Genomic DNA, 12,473 nt, shown 5'->3' with positions numbered 1-12,473 from the left:
TCCTCAAAGATGGAAAAGATTGAAGGTAAAGGCAATTGCAGACACCTACGGAGATATTTTTCTGAACGTTTCTCTGACATACCTACTCAGTTTGTTGTCCTTTGGTGACCTGCACTGTGGGCTGCTGCTCACAGCAGTGGTTGAATATACATTTGTCATTGAAGGGACTAAAAATCCCCAAAGTGTTACTGGCCTGGGTGTAATAAAACAGACAGCTGAACTTGAACTGATTGAAATGCAGTCTAGCCTACAGCTACAGGCACAGTTAAAGACACAGGCATGGTAGTGCTTATAAATTGACTTAGCTTTTAACTCTGGCTCTGTGGCGTGCCTACCATCCTTGTATGCATGGGGCTTGCTGAACTTGAGATTATACTGAGAATGACATTCACCAGGAAGAGCTTAACAACCAAAAATATTTCCACTCCATCACCAACATAAACTATGAATGTTTACACATTTTGAGTCTTTGTGGATGTGTTTGTCTACTCAGGCATACACACGAAGACATACTGACTCTGGAAAGTGGAGGTCCAAGGGCAAGAATGAATAATAATAATAGTTATTTTTTTATCAACTGAATACAGAATCTTCATCAAATCCAGTTCCATGTGAGTAAGGCATACGTAGTTTAGGACAAGAGTTGGATTTCTATATTTGCATCTGAGATTGGAAATTGGGCTTTGCCTAGAACATATTGGACACCTTCAGTTTCTTATCTCTGAACAATCCCTCCAATGTCATCTTCATTGACTTCCTTAAAGCGGGGTATTGCCCTGAAAAACAGACAAGGTAGTTACTGTTATTATAACAAGAGATTTCCAGAGTGTGACCACAGTGCGGTGGGCCTTGTTTCTCAGTGTCATTTTTAGATGTGGTCATGCAGTGATGTGACTAAGGAAAAATTTGACTTTAGAAAGAATCATCTCTTCTTAGATCTGCCACAATACCAGCTGGACCATTCTCCACCATGCCAAGTCCTTTGCAGGTGTATTCACATAAAATGTGCACTAACAATGACATAAAGAATGCATATGGATATGCAGGCCCAGACAAGTACTGTTTCTACCTACTCTGTGTTGAAAAAAGGAGGAAGTGTCACCTGAAATCAGATAGAACAGGAATGGTAAATTAGCAAATAACAGACTGGAGTGCCCAGCTGGTTAGTTTGAAACACTCTTCATGGTACTTTATCAGTTAGTTAGCAAGTTGTCCTTGATTTTTGCATGAGAATCATGGAAAGACTGAGATCATGACTCAAGTCTGAAGAGAGACAGAGAACCAACAGCCTAGACCGAGGGAAGGGGAAGAACTCAGCCTCCTAGCTTACAGAGTGTGGGTCTCTGGAGGCAGGCTTTGCACAAAGAGTGCTTATTTCAAGTCTAAAACACATACAATTAGGAACTGGATAAAGCCATACATAATTTTATGTTGAAACATGGTTTCTGAACATGTTTTCAAACAAGAATGTTATTTTTCCCTTGGGCCTCTGGCACTTTTACACTCCCTGCCTCTTCCTTAAATCAGAAGGGGGGGGGGGGGGAAGGTTTTTTTTTTTTTTTTTTTTTTTTTAAACAACATTAAGCATTGTTGACTTCTATAGTTACCTTTCTAATTAGACATTAGCACAGTTTAGATGCAAATAAAGCAACTATACAGGTTTATGTGCGAATCTGCTCGTACTTGTCCCTGTAAGTGATTGCAGCTAATTTTGGTAAATAATTTATATTGCGCTTGAAGGCATAAAATGAATTTACAAATGAGAAAAATTAAAACAATTATTTCACACCCTCTGACATTTCTCCAAATCTTGAATTTGAAGGTTTTTATATCCCTGGTTGTCCTTAATTATCCTTGCATTATAATAATTCTTTATAAGGAACTATCAGAAAATAGTTTTAATTTTAAAAATCATATTGATGACACTAGAAATATTTTTCATCAATATATTTCTATATTCTGCATTATGAACGTTGCTTTGGAAAATATCCTATTATTGCATAAGCAACATAGTAATTGAGTTTCTCATTAGCAAGTGTAATTTAGCCATTTGCTTTACTTTTGAAGACTTCAGTGACCAAATAGTCTATTCTTCTCAATTACCTCACGTGAAATGCAACTGTCTAGTGTATGTATATGCAGGAAATCCTTTGTTGGTGACATGGTTTGGAGGTGTGTCTTCCCTAAATCTCCTGTTGAAATGTGATTCTCAGCGTTGGAGGTGGAGCCGGTGGGAGGTGACTGGATCATCGGGTGGATCCCTCATGAATAGTTTTACCACCATCCCCTTGATAAGTAAGTTCTCTCTCAGTTATTTCACATGAGATGTGGTTGTTGAGAGTCTGCCCTCCCATCTCTTTTGCTTCCCCTCTTGCCATGCGAAATGCCTGCTCCAGCTTTTCTGCCCATGATTGTAAGATTCCTCAAGCCCTTGCCAGAAGCCGAGCAGATGTTGGAGCCATGCTTGTACAACCTGCAGAACTGTGAGTCAATTAAACCTCTTTTTGTCTTTTGATACAGAGTTTTGCTCCTACTGCCCAGGCTGGAGTGCAATGGCGTGCTCTTGGCTCACTGCAACCTCCATCTTCCAGGTTCAAGTGATTCTCCTGCCTCAGCCTCCTGAGTAGCTGAGATTATAGGGATATGCCACCATTCCCAATTAATTTTGTATTTTTAGTAGAGATGGGGCTTCTCCATGTTGGTCAGGCTGGTCTTGAACTCCAGACATCAGGTAATCTGCCTGCCTCAGCCTCCCAAAGTACTGGGATTATAGGCATGAGCCACCCCATGTGGCCAAACCTCTTCTTTATAAATTACCCAGTCTCAGGTATTCCTTTATAGTAAATGAAGAACAGTCTAGAACACTTGGATTCTTAAGATAGACGGCCAAACACAATAATGATAACTAATTAAGGATCCAACAAATATTTACAGATACTTATGTACTGAGACCAAGCAAGTTCTTGAAGTTATGCATCTGGGTAAATAAAAGCCCTACTTTAAAGGACCTCAAAATCTACAGGGAAACCAACACATAAACAAATACTCATAGTATATGATTGAGCTATATAAGAGAGGTAATCATCAGAGGCTCTGGCAGAAGAGAGGAAAAGTAACTAAACACACAGTTAAGCAGACAGGCTAAGAGCTAGTCTGGACCCTGTCTGCTGGACTTTGAGTCCCACCTCTACCGTTTACTAGCCATCTGACAGGGCTCCTGCCTGTAAATGAGGCATAGATAATAGCATGTAGCTTACAGAGTTGTAGTAATGAAAAAGTGAGATAATATTTGAAAAGCACTTAAAGTAGAGATCACAAAGCACTGGAATATGGTGCTTTTAAAGTGTCTATTAAATTAATTAATTCTGGGAGAGAGTTGGGGGTTAGGTAGGGAAATCTTCACAGAGGTGATATGTTAATTGAATCATGAAGGATGGGTGAGAATCTGTCATTGTAGTTAAGGGGGTTGATCAGATGGGCAGCTTTCAAGGGTGCCATTTTATATGGGATGCTAACACATCACTTAACAATTACAAGATTGTATTTATTAGAGCTCCTCCCAGGGAGCACACTGATTGTAGTCATAAGGAATGCTATGAAAAGCTGACTGGGAAGAGGAGTGAGACTCCCAAGGGCAATGCTCCTGTAACAACAGATGGCCACTAAGTGACTTCCTAGGAGACCAGTCTGCTTAACTGCTAGATGGTTATTTGGATGAGCTCTTATCCCACAAAGCTTTCAGTCTTTTCTCTGGATTAATATTAATTTGACACAGTGCCAATTGCTAGCTTGCCTTGAAGCAAGGTTATGTGGTTATCCCAGGCAGGGAAAAGCCTGTGTACAGGCAGGGACTCAGAAGCAAGGGTGGTGGAATAATTCAGTGTGGGGTGTAGAAAGTGTTTGCAAGAGTATCGGGAGATGATGATGGGAAGACAGATGGCGCCATGGGGTGAAGGGTCCCAGACGCACATGAAAGAGTTCAGGCTCAATCCTTTAGGCAATGGATAGCTATTGATGGACTATAAGCTGGGGATAATGTAAATAGCGTTGTATTCAATATGATGGCTCTGTCTAGGAGGGGAATGGAGACAGGGACATTCTACGGGAGGCTTTTAAAACAGTCCGGGAGCTGAATCTGAGATAAGTCGCTGGTTGTGGGGATAAAGAGGAATTGGTCTCAGAGGACAGAAGAGGGCAGCAGATGTAGACCTTGGTGGTCAAAAGATGCAGGAGGTCATTTTATTATTGCTATTGTCAATACTATTTATTCATTGTGGAAATAATTAAAAACTCAAGAGTGCTACCAAGCCCTACCAAGTGAAATCTGAATATGCAAGTTGGAAACCAGGGGTAGCTTTTGCCACATCAGAGCAGTTTGGCACTTGGGTATTCCAAGATACACAGATTTCTTGAAAAAATTCAAATCGATTATGAACTATTGTCATTCAGAAATGTAATTATTTATATCTTCTCAAACCCAAGCTTAATTTTTAATAAATGCTATGTGTGTGTATGTGCTTTTCTAGGAAGAAATACTTGATGCAAACTCCTTCATCATAAAAGATAAGCCAATATTCAAAGAAGAAAATTATACAAAACTCGATTCCTCTTCTTTGGGAGGCTTCAGTTACGTGAAAGTTTCACTGGGAATTTTATTTATGTCTGTCACTCTTCCTACGAGTTCCTTCTGCTGTCCCCTTCTCTGAAAGGAATTTGCAGAAGTCTACATATCCTTTGAACTTTAAAACCCTTGGCTTTCCAGTAGCTTAATTAAGAATTCTTTAGCTTAAGTAGGTTATATATATCTTGGTTCCATCCTAATTGGGCTCTGAGCCAAGTCTCTGAGCATTTCTTGACTAGCATTTCTGACATATTTTTCATTTCCACTTCATTGTAACTCGTCTCGGCCTTTCTGTCTACCCTAAGAGATGAATGAGCTCTGCCTCCAACAGATTTCCTGCAGGAAACACTGGAACTTCTTTCTCCTTTATAAGCCACATAGTCTCATATGCAGCAAAAATTTTACTGAACTGAAAGCAACTACAGAAAATATGTGTGACGTTGTGATTGGAGCACTAAAATAATATCCAGCATAAAACCCTTTGTGTGAAGAGGGACTTCCTTGATGCTAGCTTTTTAGGTGCTTGGTGAACCAGTATTGGTGGTTCCAGCTGGCTGAGGCTGCCAATGAAGAGGCCACATCAAAGACGTGAAGCTCTTTTAACTTGCTGCTCCTCAAGAATGAATTTCACAGGGCAAACTTGCAAAGGCAGAAATAATGCCTCAAGCAGCCACTGTGTTTCAGTAGATCCCAGGAAAAGAAATATCCTCTTTGGGATTGAGAAAAATAAATTTACTTAAAAAGGGAACGGGGGAAGAAAAATCATGTTTATTGACTAGCATCTATTACATGATAATACGTAATTCCCAAGGAAAACCAGGAAGGTAGATGTTCTTTCCATTTCATAGCTGAGGACATAGATTCCCAATGGATAATGTGTTCAAGATAACCAGCTGGTAAGCAGAGGAACTGGGATGAAAATCTTTTTACATGATGCAGAAGGCCACACTTCTACTGGCTGATACTGCCTTGTTGGTTTTCTTTTCCTTTGGCTTTTTAAGAATTTAACACTTAAATACGATTTTCAAAATGTGGCAACCATAACAGGTAATATCCATGTTCCTAACGCCGCACTTTCCTAAAGGTTTATATGTGAGTTACTTGGAACTTGAAACAGGTTTTGCAAACAAAACAAAAACAGTGGTAAAAAAAAATGCGGTGAGATTTCAAGGGTAACTCTTTCTTAACCTCGAGTTTGAATCTTAAAATTAAGACACAGTTGGGAGAGGACAATGTGGATGGGGAGAAGAAAGAGGATTCATTTAATAAGGTTGGGATTAGCTCTGTGTAAACTTTTGCAAATGCTGAAGTTTTTCAGCTGGCATCTTTTTCTATTTCTTCTTTCCCCATTGGCCACTCTCCTGATGTCTTGTCTTAAAAGGCTCTTGTATCAGTTTAGGTCCAGTTGGGAGAAAGAAACCACATACTAGATTAAACAGTAGAAATGTAATTTAAAGAATTATTAAGCTATGATAAGAGAATAACTGTAAAGGTGTGAAGGGAACTCTAAAAGGCAACCTAAGGCTAAAGAAGAGTACCCCAGAAAGGACAAAGTTAGGAATATCCCTTCCCCAAAACTGGAATTCAGACCTCATTGCACAAGGTATGATTGCAGCCACTAGCAGGTGGACAAGTTCTCTGGATGGCTCAGGCCTGAGCTGGTTCAGTCATCACTGAAAAAGCAGGAAGCAACTTCTGGGTTACAGGCAAGCTAAGGGTGCTCTAACTGTCTGATGTGTGGGTGAGCCAAGGTTGGGGGGCAGATATACAGAGGAAGACGAAGTGCCACTGGAAGCAGGAGGCTGGGAGTGTGTGGTGCTTGCATTGGAGCCACTGAAGGAACGTGGTCACTGGACTCAGGCCAGGGCTGTGAGGTCACCAAGGGACCGTATATTCTGAGGCAGAGCAGCACCAAGTGTCCCGCAAATACCTGCAACACTATAGAAGCAGCAAAAAACCAACTGAAGAACCAACCAAGGAAAAAACCCAGGACACGGAGCCAGCACAGGGAGCCCCTTCCTCCTGCAATGTCCCTCCAGTGCCTTCTGCTGACAAAGCTTAACACCAGGCTCCATAAAAGAGAAACGCTGAGTCCAGTCCTTTATCCTAGCACAGGGACTGAAGAGTGAATGTGGGGCTACGAGAAAATAAATGGACACTTCTAATTAGGGAGGGAGAGTCAGATTTGACCCATCATGTTTCCAAACCATCTGTTTTCCTCCTCATAGATACAACAGTCTTCTTCCTCAGTGAAAACAATTTCACATGAATGCCAGTAAAGAAAAAGCAAATTAATGTAAATAATATTTTTTTGCTAATTGTGAATGGCTGATCACATATCGTCATCCTGAATGTGTCATTTTTTGTTGCTATCTTGCCAGTTATTAGCACACTATCTAGCATGTAGTAGATGGCAAAAATTTTTGTTGAATGAGTGAATCCCAGAAACATTTACACTTATATAAAAGAAGTATTTATTAATAGTGATCATCTGTAAGTGGTAGAATTTGGATAGTGAAAGTAAGTGAAATGAGAAAAGAGCAAGGCAAATAGCATAGATAAGAGAAGTAATTTTGGACAAGTGAACAAATAATTGCTTTTATTGATGGGCAGAGGGTGGGTGGGTGTTGATATTTGGAGTAATTCTCTAGCTTGCCTCTGCTAGCATATCTTCTTCCCTTCTTCTCTTTTGAAATTACAGATTCACCAGACCTTCCAAATTGCTTCGCTATGTGTTTCTGAATATAGAAAGGAGATGGAAGGGTCTTCTGGGCTTGGGGTTGCCAGCAGGAGCAGTAGGGATTATTTTCTTGATTAGGATTAACTTTAATTGGGGAATTGTCTTCATTAGCAGAAATGAGTAAGTGCCTTATTGAGAATGTGTGGAAACCTAGTTTACATCTATATTTTTCACTATCTTCCTTTGTTACCTAAATATGATTTGAATATTGTTATTGCCAGTGGAATCAGCAAGGCTCATATTTATTATCTACGTATGTGTCTATTTACTAATTTATTTGTGATTCTCTACCTTTTAAAAAAATGATTTAAAGCAAACATAATTAAACCACATAAAAGCTTAATGAAAAGACCAAGAAGAAGGATTAGAAACATATAAAAGGGGGAAATGACACAAAAAATGAAAGTAATACAGCTACTATAGAGAATGAATATTATTTGGTAACATATGTTGGGTGTTTCAAATATTGGTTTAGTTTGAAGAATAATTAATTTGTGAATCAAATATCTAGACTCAGACTCTCCCTCTGCCCCCTGCTCGCTGGGTGATGGCCATCACTTTTCTAGAGTCCCAACCTTTTCATCTGTAAAATAGAGGCAGCATTAACATGTTACTGTGATGATTACAAGAGCCTTTGAATGGGAAAATGTTTTGTGAAGACATTAGTCACATTTGAGATGTTACTATGAGGGCAACAATCTGCACATGCTTTTCATGTTAAAAAGGTGGGTAATAAGACTGACATTTAATTATGAAAAGATACACTTATATTTGCCCTCCACAATAGTGGTAATCCAGTTGTTCCCAGGTAGACTGTAGGGGTGTCTAGGCTTAGTGTCCCAATGTTCTCAAAGGGGAAATAGTGGCTGGATACCTGGCTGAGACTCCACAGCTCACAACCACAAAGTATGAAAGAGTTAAAATGACCTAGACATTTTTAAAAGCAAATATTATTAATCAATTATCAAATCCAAAAGGAACCACCCAAAGAATGTGAATTTTGAATAATACTCCTGAAAATTTAGCTACAAAAGACATCCTGAAGTACGTAGCAAATTTATGCTCATGATAGAAGTATCGTATTATTCAGAACAACCTTTAAGAGTATCTGTCTGAAACAGAACTTTTTTTTTTTGAGACAGGGTCTCATTCTGTCCCCCAGGCTAGAGTGCAGTGGTGCAATCACAGCTCACCGCAGCCTCAATCTCCTGGGCTCAAGGGATCCTCCTGCCTCAGCATCCCTAGTAGCTGGGACCACAGGTGCATGCCATCATGCCCAGATAATTTTTAAAAAATGTTTTGGAGAGATGGGGGTCTCACTAGGCTGGTCTCAAACTCTTGGCCTCAAGCAATCCTCCTCCCTTAGCCTTCCAAAGTCTTGGAATTATAGGTGTGAGCCACTGCATCTGGACCCAGATAGAACTTCTGATTTGAGATTGACTGTATGATTAACCTACAGCTTCATAGAATGGATCTTGAGAGCAACATTCTGGAGGTGAATGTCCAGTTTAGGGATTCTGAGCATGTTTCTTAAGGCCTCATATTGTATCTGGGACAAAAGTAGGTGTTAGATAAATGCATTAACTCACTCTGCTTCATTTCTTGAGAGCTCCAGGAAAAGTTATTCTGAGAAGCCAACGACTCCTGTCTGAGATAACCACTCTCTTTCCTGCTGTTCCAATTGTGCAGGGCAGAGATGGCATATTTAAGTGCTAATGTCCCTTGGGTTCCTTGGTTTTTGTGTCTTTTTGCTTGCCATGGTCTCCCTGTGTGATTGCATCCACTCCTTACACTTCAGTCACAATCTCTATGCCCCAGACTCTGGGCCTTTCCATGAAATTCCAGCCCCATGGGGCCAACTGCCCACCAGGTTTCTAAGATAGTCCCACTTACATATATTACAGTGTCTCAAATTCAACATTTCTCAGACTCATTATTTTGCCCCCAAACTCATCCTCCAATAATATTGACCTCAGTAGTTAAATTCAGAAACCTAAGGCTTATTCTGGATAGCGCCGCGTTCCTCACTATTCCCCCATTTCCGGCCAATCATCAGACTCTATTTAATTTATTCTCTGTCCTGGACATCTCTCAATTTAATCCTCTTCCACCATTTTCACTGCCGCTACCTTAATCCAAGCTGCCATCATTCTCTTCCGTGACTGTACTTAATCAGTCACCCAGCTCTCAAAGCAGGCCCCTCATTCCTGTCCACTGATCACCCTGGAGGATTATAATACAACTCAGATCTGATCATGTCATTCCCCCAAGAGGTGTTTCTAAGGTTTATTGCCAAGTTAAATGAGGAAACAGAGACCTGAGTAAGAAAAACAAAAGCCAATTTATTCAGCTCCCGGGGAGGCAACTGGCCTTACAGTGTTCACTACTATCTAGCCTTCAGACTCAGCTTAGCAGCCTGCCACTTTGGGAAATGCCTGATTTCCTGGGGATTAGATATAAATAGTGGAAAGTATACATAGAGCATTTTTTCAAACATGGAATTGTGGATTGTATATGGAAAAAATTACAAAGATAAAGCCCTTTGTATGTTAGACCTATTGAATAAAAAACCAGTACTTAATCTCAGAGTTAGTAAGAATAATTGAACATCTTATAAAATAAACATCCTTGAAACCACAGGGTAATCATTGATATTTTATAGCATTGTGTTGTATTTCCATCTCCATTTTTTCTAAATCCATTTGCTTTCACTATTTCCACTCAGAACCATCAAATTGCTTGCCATCACCCCAGCAGAATCTCTTGACCACTGGAAAATTGTTACTACATTATCCTATCTTCTTCCTTGCTTGCCTTCAGAGTACGTTTTTTTTTTAAGTCATTTTGCACTGTGTGATAAATCTCTGTTTCAGGCCTGCTGCCTTGATTATATCCCCCTGTTTTTCCTACGTCTGCCAGAGAATCCCACTGTCTTCAGAATCAAATACAATCTTCTAATAATAGCCTTGAAAGTTTTCCATCAAACAGGCTCCTTCTTCCAGCCAGCCCTTGGAGTTGCACGTCAGTTATGGTGATCTTCCTCTCCCTGGGCGCTCCTCTCCTTAGGAAACCCTCAACATACAAAAAACAACCTTTTAGTAGCAGTATGAGAATTTCTCTGTCCCTGAATCAGCTGTGGACTTACCTGCTTAAGGAAACTTTGTCCTATATTTTTTTCTTTTACAACACCCTGTGACATTCCCAGCGTCTAACATCTTTTTTAATACATTTTAATATTATGATGCTTATTTGAATACACACTCTTCCTGTGGATCATATATTTTCCTCCCTTCTGAATTCTTTAAAGGAGGAACAGATTCTCGATTTCTATATATTGTATAATTCTGAATGCTTAGAGATGACACTGTTTGCCCTGTGGGTCTTCAACACCTATTAGCTGATTTTACTGATTAACCTCTGGGTTTGTGACTTTATTGAGAATTCCATGTGGGGGAAAAAAACGAGGAATTTAGATTTTGCCTTATACAGGAATTTTGTTTAGGATTCTAATGTAAAATATAACCAAATTTAAGATTTTGAATATATTCAAATTCCTGGAAACTATATTCCAGAAATCTGGAATATAGTTCTGCCCACCTTGGCCCCCCAAAGTGCTGGGATTACAGGCGTAAGCCACCTTGCCTGGCCGCTTTTGAAATTTTTGAGGAATGCCTTATATATTGGAAATATAAAGAAACATTTGCATCTTTTTCATCTCTCGTCACACCAATTTCTGATACAACTAGGGACTTTAAAGCATGATATTGCTCTCATGATGGTCTTTGAAATTATAAAAATTCTTGGGTCATTTCTGATTATAATTTCTAAAACAATCATTCTGAATTGCTGACTTGTGGTATTTTGTAGCAATTTAATGGTTTCCATCACTCCAGTTTTCAGAGTTCCTGGTCACTGCCTAAAGCCATATTGTAGTGGGTAGAATTCTAAACATGTTCTCCCAAGATTCTTGTGCCCTGGCTATTCTATCAAACACCAGTGTAGGCAATGCTGTGAAGAGATCTTCCAGATGTACGTGATATTACTAATTAGCTGACCTTAAGCTAAAAGTCGCTTATATTCTCCAGGTGGGCCCAATGTAATTACATGAGCCTCTGGAAGTAGAAGAGGATTACGGAAGAGAGAATGAGTTGGTGAGATCTGGCAGAAGATACATCCAGAGAGATTCCAAACATGAGAAAGATTCTACACATTTCTCTTCTGAGATGTAGGGACCAATGTGCAGGGGCTGGAGAGAGGCCCCTTCAGGAGCTAAGAGTGACTCCCAACTGACAGCCTGGGCTTCAAGGAAATGGAACTTCAGTTCTACAACCGCAAGGAAGTGTACTGTACCTACTGCCTGAATCAACGTAGAAGCGGATTCTTCCCAGAGCCTCCCAATGAGGGCATGGCCAGCTGACATCCCGACTTTGGCCTGGTGAACCCTGAGGTAGAGAAACCAGTCATGGTCATTGCTTTCAGTTGCTAATTCTGTGTAATTTGTTATAGAAGCAATAGGATATTCACACACATCTCAAAGACTAACAAGGGTTATTTGATCCCTTTCTTTCTTTTGGGGAAATTTTAGCTCATTTTATACTGGAGGCAGTTCTTTCAGGCACCATCCTGCAATTCACAATGTTCTATGGATGGCCAGTACATAGTAGGGCTTGCTTTGTTAGAGAATGACATTTGGCCTGTAATTCAAGTAAATTTTCAATGTCATTTAGAAAGAGTTTAGCAAATTAAAATGTCTTTGATGAAAATCTCACCAGTAGACAATGATTTTTAATGTAATATTTGTGGCAAGTCTCCAGTGTACTTTAGGTCTAAGCATATTAAACAGGACTGTATTTAGATTTTAGTCCTCATTGTAAAGAGCAAATGTGCATCCCCCCAGCCAAAGTGTAAAAGCATGGGGTGATGAGTGGTCTTCCCTGCTAAGTTGGCCGAAAGCAGTGTCTCCTCACCTCCTGGTGGATGGGGCTAGATGTAAGGCAGCATATTCAAAGCCTGTCTCACCAATAAGATGACGATGGATTAAAATATTTCTTTGGTATGATCTGAGAAGAATCATTTCCTCCTCTATGAAAAAGCATTTCTTTCATTAGCCTG

The sequence above is a fragment of the Sapajus apella genome, unplaced genomic scaffold (assembly GCF_009761245.1).
Source record: "Sapajus apella isolate SASKATOON/1434 unplaced genomic scaffold, GSC_monkey_1.0 scaffold105, whole genome shotgun sequence".
NCBI lineage: Eukaryota > Metazoa > Chordata > Mammalia > Primates > Cebidae > Sapajus > Sapajus apella.
This window is presented reverse-complemented; position numbering follows the sequence as displayed.